Here is a 16,452-nt window from a genome sequence, read left to right on the forward strand (position 1 = left end):
TTTATTAGATGATAAATAATCTTATGAGTTAAGTATTTGTTTATTTTCATGCAGGATAAATCAATATATTTAATTGTATATAATTAACATACCTATGTAAATTAGTAGAAAAGAGTAAATACTAAATTTATTGCCGGTACTTCTTTGGTATTTAACAGAAGAATATAAGGTTAAGATATATTATGTACCAGTATGTAACCCACAACAACTCAATAAATAGTAGTATGGCTGAATTTTTATGTGCTTAAATTGTGATTATAATTCATCTCGTGCTTGACGGTGAAGGAAAACATCGCGATGTAACCTACATGTGTCTAATTTCACTGAAACTCTGCCACATGTGTATTCCACCAATCCGCATTAGAGCAGCGTGGTGGAATAAGCTCAAAAAGGGAGAGGAAGCCTTGGTCCAGCAGTGTGACATTCACAGACTGTTACAATAGTGTATATATATGTGTGTTTATTTCTACATTACTAGTTTTTTGGAACTGACATTAAGTATTTAAAAAAATATTCTGCAAACTATAGTATAAACATTATACTGCACTGAAAATATAACTTTTGTGTTATTATAACATAGATCAATCACCCATTCAACATGATAACACAACTATTGGACCCACATTAATACCTAACCATTGATTAAAATAAATTAAGGATACTTTGCAAGATTTTTGTAATTATTTGATATGATAAATAAAACTTTATATTATGTCGATATAATATTGATTAGAACACGTTTAAGTTCATTTAAGCTCGTTCAAACTCGTCAAAGGCAGCGCGTGGTCTAACCGCGGCCTCTTGTTGTAGTAACCGCAGAATTACACGCTCGAGCGCCTTGAGATGAAGCTTACAATGAACAGAGACTGTTATGGACAGTCCTGTTTATTGTAATGAAAACAATTCTATATTTTTTGGAGTTTTTGTTAAAAATAAGATTTTTTTCTATCAATTACTTACTTCGTTCAGCACAGTACAGTAACAGCCTGTCAATGTCCCACTGCTGGGCTAAGGCCTCGTCTCCCTTTTTTAGGTGAAGGTTTAGAGCTTATTCCACCATGCTGCTCCAGTGCGGGTTGGTAGAACACACATGTGACATAATTTCAATGAAATTAGACACATGCAGGTTTTTTCACGATGTTTTCCTTCACCGTCAAGTACGAGATTAATCATAATCACAAATTATAATTACTTACTTCGTACTTCGTCGTAAGTATAAATACGACAATATGAACAGTATGAGATACAAATAATCTTGTACACAATTTTGTAAGCTTAATTGATTTAGTTACGACTTAAAGATTTTTTCCTGCAAAGCTATTGTATGCGAACTCACTTTGTATATTACTCGTGCATTGAAACCGACTTTCAAAGAGACACGATTTAAATGCTATAATTATAAAAGTCAATGTCACATATGACTTTTTGATTGATTTTTCACGATTTTGTGCTGAGTTCCGATTTAGTTCTTACAGAATGGCCTACTGTCTATTCCACTTATGAAACATATATGTAAATGCTAATTTAGATACTGTTGTGCCCGTATTCGCGAATGGATACCTTAGGTAAGCGAAGAGCCAGCGTCACAGCTTAGCAACATTTTACTAACTTATTTATTTGTTAACCTATAATTGATACTCTTTATTATATAGGAAGCCAATATACGGTTATAATTATTACCAAGATTATATACGAATCTTATATAAATATTTCTTACATAAGATTTAATAAAAAGCCCTTCTGAATGTATTTTTGTTATATCGATAGTAATATTCATAACGATTATTTAGGAATATATAACCTGTATTTCTTTGTCGCTTTATCTATAATTGTTCATGTTTTGTTATCCTACTTCTGTATTTACACATTATCGATGTTACATGAAATTAAAATAAAGTAGTCCAAAGTACACTATCATCTTGGTCACATTATTCGGAAGGTGTAATTTAGCTAAACGGTTAAGATCAAAACGGACTACAAATGAGGTTTCGAATCGACTCGCAAGAATAGTAAATGTTTCTTTGTAAATGACTTGTAAATTGTAGATAACGGTTTACCGACAGGTAGTTTTTGCTAAATACGATGTAAATTACTTATTACTATCATCGATCCAAATACAGAAATTTTATGGTTGCGAATTCAAACTCATGAAAAACACCATTTACAGGCAGACGTATAACTACTATAAGTAACATCCTGTGAATGTCCCACTGCTGGGCCTCCTCTCCTTTTTTGAGGAGAAAGTTTGGAGCTTATTCCACCACGCTGCTTCAATGCGGGTTGGTGGCATCAACTGCAATACACATATAAAATTTAACGATACCCAATCAAGAAAATGTTGTTTTTTTTCACAAATCATTAGACAATGTAAAAGATAAAACAACAATTAATAGTTCAATTTAATTATGTCACACGCTCAGGCTGACTAATTCGAATTATGTTCACTATATCGAATATGAAACCCGATAATGGTTCAGATGTTCCTTATGGGAGCTGACGGCGTAAACAGTAGCCACTGAGATCGGGTGACAGTGGCGCCCCCCGTCGAGATTCACGCGAGAGTCATGCTATGCTATCAAAATTACATGTTTCTAAGAAGATGTTTGAGATGTATCTGGAAGTGTGAAATGTTTGACGCCTGATTGATTCTTAAAATGAGTTATATCAATTTTGATACGAAATTTGACATGTGAAGTTTTCGGTATTAAGATTTTAACGCTAAGTGTGAGCGATGGACTGGAAAATTGTTTTTTTTTTGCATAGAGATTGATAACGGCATATATTCTTGCTTTGTATGATGTATAAAATCATTTTACTTTGCTTCATTATGTATCTTTATTATTATTATTATTATTATGTAGGCATAAATTGTCAAACGGACCATCTAATTGTAAGTGGTCTCAACCTCATAGACATTGGTACTGTAAGAAATATTAACCAACCCTTACATAACCTACCCTTACCCTGACGCGCCTACGTTGGAAACACAACAATACTATACCCTATTCCAATCGAATTAGGAATAAGGATAAACAAACCGTATATTTACAAATCGCATGCGATTTTCCAATTATTCTGCTGTATTACGCACTATAAACAGTTCTTGATTAATTTACCTTCATTTATAACACGACACTATTCCCTTAACTAGTTATAACCACATTAAATTAACTTTCAAAGTTCCGATTACAACTTCGCGGACATTGAAAACGCCATTTTTTCGCGAATACATAGTGCATATCATGGATTATTCAAGATATCGCGTCCATTGATATCAGTATGAAAAAGTTGTTTATTTGGGTTTAATCATCTTGTGGTTGGAATAGACTATAAGAATTGCTGTTTAGCTGTATATCTAATGAGTAGGTTAGTTAACTCAAAATACGATTAATATTTAGCAAATTTAGTGAATTCAGTATCATATTAAGTCCTCACGATAAAAATAACAACTTCGTATAATACATTAACGAACGTAATACCATTAAAAACGTAATAAAAAAGTTGTTCAGTTTATTTAAAGAATCACGAGAGAGAACAACTTTACTCTAAATATATTTCTTAAAACAGAATCAAATACAAAATTCCCGTAATCCAGATATCATGTTTCGAATGGATTTACTAAAATAAGGATCGCGGTGAAATTGGAGGGATGTTTGTACTGATGTGGGTGTTAAGCACAGTGTTATGTTACTCATCCCACGTCGCTTTAAATCTCTGCTGGAGACCACAGTGATGGTACAAGAACTTAAAAGGCAAAATACAACCTCTCTTAGATCACCGGACCACCTTTTATTGGGGCTTAATAATATTTAACAACATAAACACGTTCTTTTCTTTATAATGTATGACGTGCAGAATGTTGCATCCAATTTAAATCTGAAATGAAATTCAAAGGCACTTCTACATACTTGGCTAATTAAAGGAATAAATATTTAAATTTTGTTTGTGTCTTTAACATATTTATCATATATGTACCTATATACGCTTTAATAAATAATAAAAAATAATATAATCTCTTGTTTGGCAATGAATTTAAGTATGATTAATATGTTTTCAACTTACTCAAAGGCAAATGTAAGCAATTTTTGACGCTGACGTTTGTGTCAATTTCCTATGAGCCGAAAGCAAACTATAAAGGAATTGCTTTTCAATAATAAATATAATACAAATATATTTTAAAAACGTGTAGTGGTGAGTGTAATAGTCTATAATAATTAAACAGCGCACATTATATTTTAGTGACACATTGTTGTGTACCATTACATGTTTGTACATGAATATGTTATGCTATTAATATTTTTCACCTTATGTCATATATCATCATTAATAGGAAAAAGAAGCAATAATAAATGAGTGAAAGTAAAGTATTTCTTAACTTATAATCTTAAATGAGCAATTCTTATATTGTATATCTCAGAAGCTTCTTCAATGTTTTGGCTGAAAATTTGTATTTAGGAAGTTTCTCACTATATTTTATGTTAACTTTCGTAAAAAAATAATATAACTAGTTAAGTAATTATTAGAGTCGAGCAAAGCTTAATTGGCCAGGTACTACAGTTAGACATAAAGTCTAGTATGTAATAAAATAAAATAAAATTGTTGATCATTAATATCTGTTCGAAAAAAAGGATATATATATATATACATATATTTATTTGCTTTATTTTGATTAAAATATTTTTTCCAATTCTATTTTAAGTTCAAGTATTGAGTGTTTTATCTCAAATTTAAATTGTATTTTGTTATAGGCTTAAAAATAATGTTACTTCGTTACTTATCACAGTATCGTACGTATTTATTCCATTGCCTCAAGCATCGTATCGTAGTCTAGTACTTATCAACGCTAACAACAGTTTATAATAGAGGACGACCGCAGGCTTTAGCGGCGGTTTCCTCGAGATAATGACGTCATAAAAAATAAAAACCACCGTTTAGATCTCTAGTCAGACAGAAAAACTGGGGGTTTTTTTTCAAACGAGGGGCAGTGAGGCGAAAAATTACAAGCGTCCTCCCCACATTTCAGACGTTGAACCAGGACGTGCAAATGGACTAAAATAGATTAATTTTTCTAACGTAAATGATACAAATAATATAATTTTGATTGCAATAAAACATTATACTAAAAATCATCCAAAGATTCCGTTACAAAAGTAAATTCAAAACAATCTGATTTTTAATCAAGTAAATATCTATTGCTTAACATAAATAATTCTTTTCTTTCATATTTTTACATAAGTACAAAATCTTTATGTATTGATATTCAATGAAACCCAGAAATTAAAAGAATTTTCACGAATACTCCAAGAGACATTAACCAAAATTTATAGGATATCGAACGAATAAGAAGACACAGAAAACGATTTTTTGAGGCTTACCGAAGAATATTATCCGCTATATATTAAAATAAAATGGGTCTAATACGATTTTTATGGTCGTGGCGTTTTGAGAAAAGTGAATTAGATTCTTATAAGCCTATATTACATCATATGTTGACCGGCAACAGTGTTATTAATGAATAAATTTGACACAAATATATAAACAAAAATAAACCTTTATGCGTGTGATACGGTTAGTCTATGTTAGGACTCACCGTCAGTGTATAATAAACATAGCCATAAAACAACATAAAGATGAGGTACTGGCAGTCTTATGATAATAATGAGTCCTGAGTAGGAATAATAGAAATACACCAAATATATTGTCTAGGTAAATAACTAATATTATATAAGAAATTCACTCAAAGTAAATAGTTATTAAGTTTTTATCTTGCAACTTAAACAGCGACTCACATTTTATAGACATGGCTATATATTATTGGTATTCATTTAACGATTTCTTATTGCCAGTGACATATGACAACGTTCTCTTAATAGGACTGATATTTGGGCTCCTATGTTAAAGGGGTCTTTGATATTCCATTCCGGATGTTGCATTTGTCATAATTCTAGAGTGGATGTGCGTTTCGACGGCTCGTTATTATACACTGGCCGCCAAAAAAATCGACCCACCCGTATTTTTTTACTTACAAAGTTGTTATCTTAACTATGCGACGACCTAGGTGGATTGTTTTACTTATGGGACATACATTTAACATTTTATTACCCACTTGATATTGATTTGGAGGAGTTGTAAGTGTTATTGAGGATATTTGGAATATTTTTAAAGTATTGATAAGAAAACGTTACTTTGTGCACAAAGTGCATGGTTAGTTTATTTCCAGTTCTTAACGCGGAGTCATCTCGGTTCGATGTTTATTATTGATTAAGTGTATGAAACTTTGTTGAAACAATAATTTTAATAAGTTTAAACATAAAAAATGGATACTACTGAAGCAGCAGCTGCTCAAGTCATAGCTCTTATTCATGAGGGGTTAAGTCAGCGAAATGTGGCTAGAACACTAAAATTAAGTCGTTCAGGGGTGCGAAGAGTGTACAAACGCTACTTGGAGACTGGGGAGTATCGCCGGAGACCAGGATTTGGCAGGGGGCGTGTCACGAACCCGACCGATGACCGTTTTATTGGTTTGACGTCTTTAAGAAACCGACATCTTTCGGCTGTTGACGTTCAAGGTAGACTCCGAGAAAGTCGTGGAGTGTCTGTGAGTGAAAATACTGTAAGAAGAAGACTTCGAGAGCAAAACTTAACCCCTCACAAGCCAGCAACAGGACCAAAACTCACAGCATCCCATCGACAAGCAAGACTACAATTTGCTAGGTAGCACATCGATTGGACACTGGACCAATGGGAGACAGTATTGTTCAGTGATGAAAGCCGAATGTCTCTAGTAGGCTCTGATGGACGACGTAACGTCATGCGAAGGCCAGGAGAACGCTTCTCTCAGTGTTGCATTCGAGAAACAGTCCGATTTGGTGGAGGCTCTACAATGTTTTGGGGAGGTATTTCTTTGACGGGACGCACAGAGCTGGTTTTTTCCGTAATCGTGCTGTTAATGCTGAAACTTACATAACGGACATTCTGGAGCCTCATGTGATGCCTTACGCTGGATATATTGGGGATAATTTCCAACTTATGCACGACAACGCACGACCTCACGTCGCTAGAATTGTTAAAGACTATCTCAGGGAAGTCGAAATTCCAGTTATGCAGTGGCCAGCCAATAGTCCGGACTTAAACCCGATAGAGCACCTCTGGGACCAGCTAAAACGTACGGTTCGAGCACGAAATCCAATTCCAGAAACCCTGAATCAACTGGAAGCTGCCCTAACTGAAGAATGGCAACGGACCCCACAGGAAGACATTAAAAAGCTAATCAGGTCACTTAATAGGCGTATGCAGGCAGTGATTAGGTCAAGAGGAGGAAACACTCCCTATTAAAGTAAGATTTAGGCACCCAAATTTAAAAACAAACGGCATAATCGTTTTGTACACAAAAAAATAAAATTGCGTAAAATTTTGTGTTTTCGTGTTTTGACACATATTTACCTAAAAACCTATTTTTTGCGCACTATTTCTGTTTTTGTACAATCCTACAATTGCATTTTTACATTATCAATCTTAAAAATATAAATATGTGGTAGTTTAAAACCATACGATAGCTTTTTTACAAAAAATGTAGGTGGGTCGATTTTTTTGGAGGCCAGTGTATTTATATTTTTATCAGTTTTATGTTACTTTAACAAAAATCTTAACTTTAATAATTGACTACTGGAAGAATGGTTTTGCTTTTTATTTTTATTGTTGGAATATGTTTTATTTTAGAATTATTTTATTTTACATGAGATACGTATTACTTTTTATAATTAGACTTTCATTGCTGTTTATAAACGTAGGTTTTCTCTATCGATAAATTAAAAAAAAAATGTTAGTTTCGAATTGGTTGTCTTGCCTGAATAACGCACACATGCTCCCCTACATCTAGACAATTTGTTCCAGCTAAGCATGACGAAAGAACGTACGATGTCAAGTCCGAGCCACGCGTATGCCTTGTCTCTTGATTATATTAACAAAATTAATATAAACTCTTAATTTGTAAAATTGTGCCTTAGTGTGCTAGTAATAGAGTTCATTTTAACCGAAAATATATCTGTATTTGCTATGGAATAAGAACTACCTAACTAAATAGTACGAAATATGATATAGACACTGATTTATAATACTGTAATGATTTGGTATCATGAGAGATCTTTGAAGAAGGTTTATTTGTTTATTAGTAAATAAGTATAAATAATACATTAGCTATTCATCTAAATAACATTATTAAATCAAGAAAGATTTTTCTGCTTTCTTAAACAATATTATCGAATTGTAATTTGAATAAAAAAAGCAGAGATGGCCCTGTGGTAAGAGCGCGTGAATCTTAACCGATGATCGATGTGTTTATAATTCATCCCGTGCTTGCCGGTGAGAGAAAACATCGTGAGGAAACCTGCATGTGTCTAATTTCATTGAAATTCTGCCAAATGTGTATTCCACCAACACGCATTGGAGCAGCGTGGTGGAATAAACTCCAAAAAAACCTTCTCCTCAAAAAGGGAGAGGAGGCCTTAGCCCAGCAGTGGGGCATTCACGGGCTGTTACTTTAATTTTTATAAAAACCTATAAAATGATTATGATATATGATTACTTAGTGAACATCTATATTAAATACTATTCATTATTTTTATTCTTAGTTAATGTTACTCTTTGTAATGTATTTATTTATTTATTAAATAAAAATTCGATTGTGATGCTGATTGGAAATTACATTACTCAGTAAAAATAATAAAAAGAGACAACAAAATCGCGATAAACATCTCTTTGAAAACCTGTTTTTTTAAAGAATACATTTTTATATAAATATATATATTTAAATTCAAATACGTATTCATTCGAATTTGTTTTGTTTCTAATAAGATACATAGTTAAAAATACTAACAATACCCAATTAACTAATCCTCAAAGAGAATTCAAAATGGGGACCAATTAAACGGAGGCCGTTTGATTTCTTCGCTTATTTATTTTCAGCATTGCGACCTCTGATGTCCGGAACAGGGGTCGGACCCACAAGACGGGAGACACCATGCGTGGAACAATTCGATTAGGGTGCAACAAGGGAGCCGCTGACGGTGCAACTACGCTCACACAAGCAATATAAACACTTCAAAAACATCAGAACGACTGTTATATATACATGTCTTACGGTTCAAAATCACACTGCAAATATATTACGAATGGTTCAAATGGAGTTCATTCAGTGTGTCATTCCATTTCATACACAACACTCGCAAATAGATCGGTGACGAGTTTTTCGGAGCGTGGGTGCGTGTGCCATTTCACAAAATATGAAATTGCTATATATTAGGGTGTTGTAAGGGCTTTTTGCTTTATGAGATTTTTTTTTGTTTTATTATTATTGAAGGCAACAAGTGCAATACTGAGTAATAAGAATGTTTTATGACATTTTTCTTGTATGAAATACTGAGAAGTATTTTCTTGTAAGTAAAGAACTGTAGCTGAGATGGTCCAGTGGTCAGAACGCGTGAATCTTAACCGATGGTCGTGGGTTCAAACCCGGGCAAGCACCACTGAATTTTCATTTGCTTAATTTGTGTTTATAATTCATCTCGTGCTTGACGGTGAAGGAAAACATCGTGAGGAAACCTGCATGTGTGTAATTTCATCGAAATTATGGGACATGTATATTTTACCAATCCGCATTGGTGCAGCGTGGTGGAATAAGCTTCAAACCTTCTCCTCAAAAGGAGTTATTAAATAAATATAAAAGTATTTAAAAGATTTGACAGTATAGAATACCAGGTCCCAGGTTTAAAAATAATTGGTTTTGTAAACTATTCATATTATATTTTATTAAAAGCTTAGTAGAAAAAAAAAAACTAATAGTGTGAATTGATGCTGTCTTGTTAGACGTAAATTAGAACATAATACGTTCTCGATTTTGACAGCGAACGTCGTGAGATAGCGCTAAAGATTGTTTGTTTTCGTCATGATGAGAATAAGTGAATAAAGTTGTTTCACATTGCTTAGATATTTTAATGGTGGTAGAGCTTTGAGCAAGCTCGTCTGGGTAGGTACCACCCCCTCATCAGATATACTACCGCAAAACAGCAGTACTTTGTATTGTTGTGTTCCGGTTTGAAAGGTTAATGAGCCAGTGTAATTACAGGCACAAGGGACATAGCATCTTTGTTCCCAAGGTTGGTGGCGCATTGGTGATGTAAGCGATGGTTAACATTTCTTACAATGCCAATGTCTATGGGCGTTGGTGACCACTTACCATCAGGTGGCCCATATGCTCGTCCGCCTTCCTATTCTATAAAAAAGCAAGCATCACCGAATTTTCAGTAGCCTAATTTTTGTTTATAATTCATTTCATCCTCAGTGAAGGAAAACATTCTGTGCCGGATGAAAATCTTCTACATGTGTATCCACCACATAAACATATTTAAGTCCAACCATTACACGAGTTACTTAATGTTTTTGAAATAATATCACTGTTTTGAACATATTAAGTATATATATAAAACATAATAATAATTTAAGTAAAAATTTATTCCATTTTAATGTATAAAAAAATCTTGTGAATTTTAAAAATAAGAATATATTGTTAAAAAATACGTGTTATCACAATAGTAAATCAAAATACGTAACCTATAGTTACGAATGCTAGATAAGTCATTTATCTGCGTAATACATCAGTAGTTTCCTGCGTTGAATACGAAAAGTGAATTCATTTGCTTCGAATAGAATTGAAATGAAATGAGCGGGCCCCTAAAAAGCAAAACACAGTAGGGAGAGCGGCAGAAAAATAAAGATGGGTGGTCTTATCTTGATGTTGAAACGAAGGATTGTGGATTGTAATGAGGGGAAGGGTGAACCTGAAAAGGATACCGTACGACCCGGCTCACTTCAAAATAATTGAAGTTAAATTTGTTCATTTAAATTGAGTAAGGCCCGTCTATTGATTTTTAATGAATAAAATGTAACCCCATGTGTTAAATTAAACTTTGTAGTAGTAAATAATGACTATACATCGCTATCGATGCTATTGAATTTAACGGAACACATTCTGCGGAAGCGAAACAATTGCGTGAACGGCTCTGAAAATTGAATAGTGCATTTAAAATTCAGAGGTTCACATTTAGGATATTCGCATATGGAGACAATTGAAATTATATTGCAAAGCATGTTCATACAATTGAACCGCTGTAATTACCCACAAAACGTGTTAAATTGTACTTCGTCCATTACGAACTGTTTCAATTGTCCAGCGCATGTTCAATTACGAAATAATGGGACCAAACGATGATTAGGGATCGAGGATGAGGACTTTACTAATCGCCACTTGACGCACGTTTGACCACTTAAATTTTGCATAGAAATATTGTCCCATCTGTATCTGATTACATTTGGTTTAGACAATACATAAAACTTTCCTATTACGCTGCAAGAGAAAAGACTTCTTATTTATTTTCCCACGAATGACAGGTTAAATGCAGCTCAAAGCGTTGTTATAGTAGAAAGTCAGACAAAGTCACGTCTGGCTTAGTTTGCATCTCGAGATCCCAGAACCAGGCTTCGGAGCATCTGTCGCGTTACCTGATACGGGACAGCAAAACAAGGTCATTAACAGCTCTGGAATTTTGTTCAAAATAACATATCACAAAAGTAGATCATGAATAGAATGGCTTAAATTTTGTCAATGTCGAGATTTTTCACACGTGCGGGCGTGGGAATGAAATTGCAAGTGTGCCAAAAGTGGAATTGCTCCAGTTGCGTAACCACATATAAAAGGTCGCATCAGGTAAAAGTTTTATAAAATATAAAACCTTCGGTGAAAGTAACTTTTTCAACATAGCAAATATTATTTAAATACAATATTATAAACACGTGTGTTATAACAATGATTATTTTAAACGAAATAGTTCTCACGTCTGTTATTCTGTGGGAAACTTTCGAAAATAGATGCAATTCAATTTAGTGTTGGTTATCAGCGTTAAAATTAGCAACTACAAAGAATCTTGCAGTTCTTACAATTACGTAATAATGTTTTTGGGAAACAAATTTAACTCAATTATATTTTATATATAATGATTTAATAACTCTTATTTATGTGTTTACTGAAAACTCCTAATCTGAGTGTAAGGAACTTTTTTATTATAATAGTAATAATAATGCTTATAGTTTAAGACAGATATTGAGTTCGTTAATGTGATATGAGACAAGAAAACTATAAAAGATTTATAAGTATCAATAACGTCTCACCTAAATCTTCACGAGTACAAGATGTGAAAAGTGTTTTTTCCTATTTTATCTTATATAATATGTTTTCGTTATTATATGTATCGTTTTATATGTATTGAAAAGCCTCGGCCAATATTTTCATCTCATTAATTCAACTTTATTAGATTATGTGTTATAAGTTATGCGAATAGTCTTTTAACAGAACAATATAGAATGGTATTACCTCAAAGTAGAAGGCCGACGATACTATTATAAAAAATAGTACTATTAAAGGACTTGATAAAGACTAGGATAGGTATATCCATAACTGATTATTTGATCGCAAATAATATCTTAGTATCTATTTGTATATTTGTTACTTTTTATATGGACAACGATAAACTTGAAGAAGAATTTAAGAGTGTAAAGAAAATAAACATCGTTTTTGTTAAAAAGTTTTAAATTACGAACACATAACTGTGATTTGTCTGTTAATGTATTCGATACATTATAATATGAGATTAAGGCATTCCATATTAGCTGATAACATACCCGTAGTTAGATGAGTTCTTTAATAACTAAATAGTTAACTGGTATCTCGTTTCGTCAACATTCACACCTTGTCTTTTTGAATGAATTTGATCTAATTTTACAAGCTTTTATTTAATTCATTTAGTGTGTGTGCTATTTGAAACGAAATCACGAGCTGGTCAATCGATTAAGTTGAAATTTTGTAGAATAATCTAGGCTATTGCTTCTATTGATTAAATCAATTTGTTTTCATTTTTTTTTCTTTCATCTAGATAATTCTGTGTGCACGTTTAAGGTATCTTACAAATGATTAAAAAGAATTGAATATATCTTTTATAATATTTTGTACCGTTTGAAGTTTGAAAATTACTTGCAAGAATTTATTTTAATATAAATGTTCTGAATTAATTCAAACGCTAAAAGACGTATACAATTTTTTACTTTTTTATGTTGTTAATATATTTTTATATATATGTGATACTTTAAACTACTTTTTACAATTATAATCTTATTTAACTAAGAGCAGTCAGCAGGTGAGATTCCCGTTGACCAGATGATGTACAAGAGACAAAAACTAACAACATCTGCGTTTAAATCTGACATTTGATATCATTATCGTATGTTCAATACACGAACAGGTTGATTGCAAGCCTCAAATTCTCTTTTTTGTGTTTTGTTTATATGCTTAAAAAATATAACGTTAGTTTTAGATGATATGTTCTCGGTGGGTAGGGCTCTGTGCAAGCTCTGTGCCAAACTGCAATATTTTTTATTGTGGTGTTCCATAGTAAGCCAGTAGCGCAAGAGACATAGTTTATATTAGATACCATGGTTGGCGTCACAATTCTTGTGGATAGTGAGTACTTACTATCGGATGATGATAACAACCGTAATGAACATGCTTAAATTATTATTATTCCTATCGTTCTGTAAATAATTGACTTAAATCAGCATTTAATATTACGTTAGAGTTAATTTAGACGTGTCAAAATATATTTTTTAATATTTTTTCAGGAATGTTGCTCTACATGATTTTATATGAAAAAAAAAACATTGATTTATAAAAACAATCACTTTAAGTGATTTAAAATATAATGTATGATGTTAATGTATACGCAATATGATAATCGTTCGCTCGGAGCGACAATCGCTTAATGGTTTTGTTCATACATAAATTTCGTAGGCCGTGACCAAGCCAAAACAAACTGCTCCCGTGATAATTAATGATCATCTTCATCAATTTTACGGTCGTTTTAAAAATAAAATATTTTAAATATCGAACGAATTTTACGTTCTTTAACGCACCTGCTTACCCGATTTTTTGTCGCTTTTGAATACTAATTAAAGTCTTTCCCTTATTGATGAATCTTGTCACTATATGACGGAGAAAAATTAAAATTTAGGTGTTGTTCTAAATTAAAAATCATTCACTTCTGTCTTATTTCAAATGAAATTGGTAATTATTTCTGAACTTATACGTAAGTAAAAAGCATATGTGTGTCATCACTACGAGCATGGTGTGTGTGGTGTGTGTTCATTTTTTGTTCCTCTACTGGGATAATGCCTCTCCTCTTAAGGTGGAGCTTTTGGAGCTTATTCCATCACAGCTCAAAAACGGGTTGGTGATTTAGCAGAATTTCTACCGACACAGTCATGCAAATTTACTTACGATGTTTATGAGAAAACTCATACATTACCTAAGCCGATCTAAGTTAAAATAAAATTTTACTATAAAAGCTATAAAGAACAATGTTTAAAAAAACGAGTAATAAATCCTTCGGAAACCTCTTGCCATATTATTAAAAGTCATATTTGTAGTAAAGCGCGAAACAATAGTCAATATCTCATACTTTCAACGCAGCTCCAATGGAGGCTTTTTTTAAATCGTGTGTAGAGGCGTGGCCGAATCAATAATTTAAACAAAGCTTTTAGTTACGATGACAAGGCGTTAATATTAATCGATTTACCGTTCAGGATACATTAAGATGATCGTTATTGTTTTTGTTAACTATTTAATTAAATACACCGAAGTTTTTAAATTTATTGACTTCTCATTTATAAGTTATTGTTACGTGTATAAGTTTTGGAGATCCAGTATAAAAAAGATAGCAAGTTAATATATGTTTATCTTATTTATGAAAATGTAAGCAATTTAGCTTATTACTGAGATATATTTGAAGCATTACATACAGTAACGTTGCACTCAAAGTCAACCTTGACAAAGTAACTCAAATAGTGCCTATAACAGTTTCATTCAAAGAAATATTTCTTACTCCCCTGCTGCTTAATTCTGGTCTTTTCAACCAGATCTCTATATATAATTATGCATGTATTTATTTAAATAGCGCGGTTCTAAAAACACGTTGACGTTATAAAAACACGTGAACGATCACTGGCTGGAATCCGGTAAATTTTTTGTTCGATTAATTTTCTAAAGTATTTTCTTTTCCGAACCGATGTTAATTTTACTTTGACCAACGATAAGTATATGCTTTTATGTTTATAATAGTAATTTGAATATTACCTGTATATTTTACATAAAAAATTTAAAAGATTAGCTTTGATGAATATCTTAGCCCAAAATACTCTAGGGTATCAACCTAGCAGTTCCTCGTATTATTCCAAGATATCCAATTAAAAAAGCCTTTTGCAGTCCAACTTCAAGAAAAAAATTAATAAATACCGACATATTAATTGTTATCGACATATTTTCTCTAAACAATTTCTGTTAAACATTCTACAGATCTCATAGCATCGATCAATCGATCTCGTAGCATTACAATATTTAATTTGATTTTATAATTATTTAATAAAATTATTATGAAGTTGTAATTTTTTTTGGTTACAAATCGCTTTGTTGTATAATTAGTAGTTCAGATTCAGTTATCAGTTATCAGTAACACTGTAAATGTCCCACTGCTGGGCTAAGGCCTCCTCTCCCTTTTTTGAGGAGAAGGTTTTGGAGCTTATTCCACCACGCTGCTCCAGTGCGGGTTGGTAGAATACACATGTGGCAGAATTTCGATGAAATTAGACACATGCAGGTTTCCTCACGATGTTTTCCTTCACCGAAAAGCACGAGATGAATTATAAACAGAAATTAAGCACATGTAAATTCAGAGGTGCTTGCCCGGGTTTGAACCCACGTTCATCGGTTAAGATTCACGCGTTCTTACCACTGGGCCATCTCGACTTCAGATTTGATTTTTAATTTTTATATAAGTTAGTGTGGTTTATATTTGTTGTAAATGTTGTTTATATACCTTAACCAGGTGGTAGGGATTTGTGCAAGCCAGTCTGATTTGGTACCAACCCACTAATCACATATTCTCCTGCAAAACAGCATTACTTAGTATTGCTTTGTTCCTGTTTGAACGGTAAATGAGCCAGTATATCTAGAGGCATAAGTACACTTAGTTTCCAAGGTTGTTAGCGCATTGACGATGTATGTAATGGTAATATTTCCAGCGCCGGTGACCATTTACCATCAGGTGGCCCATTTGCCAGTATTATCTAACAATCATCGTAATATTGTCTGTTTTAGTTGTCAAATTGTGTAGTGATAAGTTGATGTGTAGCGTAACTATTTCAATAAATAAATATTATCTATTTAAGAAGTAATGTTGCTTACATTATGTTTAGTTTACTGTTTATCTTTATTGTATAGTCAATTAAATGTATATGTTAAGCAAATTGGTGAGCATTCTGGGGGTCGTGTCGTACGTATAATATAATATTAAT

This window comes from Nymphalis io, chromosome 12 (genome assembly GCF_905147045.1).
Source record: "Nymphalis io chromosome 12, ilAglIoxx1.1, whole genome shotgun sequence".
Lineage (NCBI taxonomy): Eukaryota > Metazoa > Arthropoda > Insecta > Lepidoptera > Nymphalidae > Nymphalis > Nymphalis io.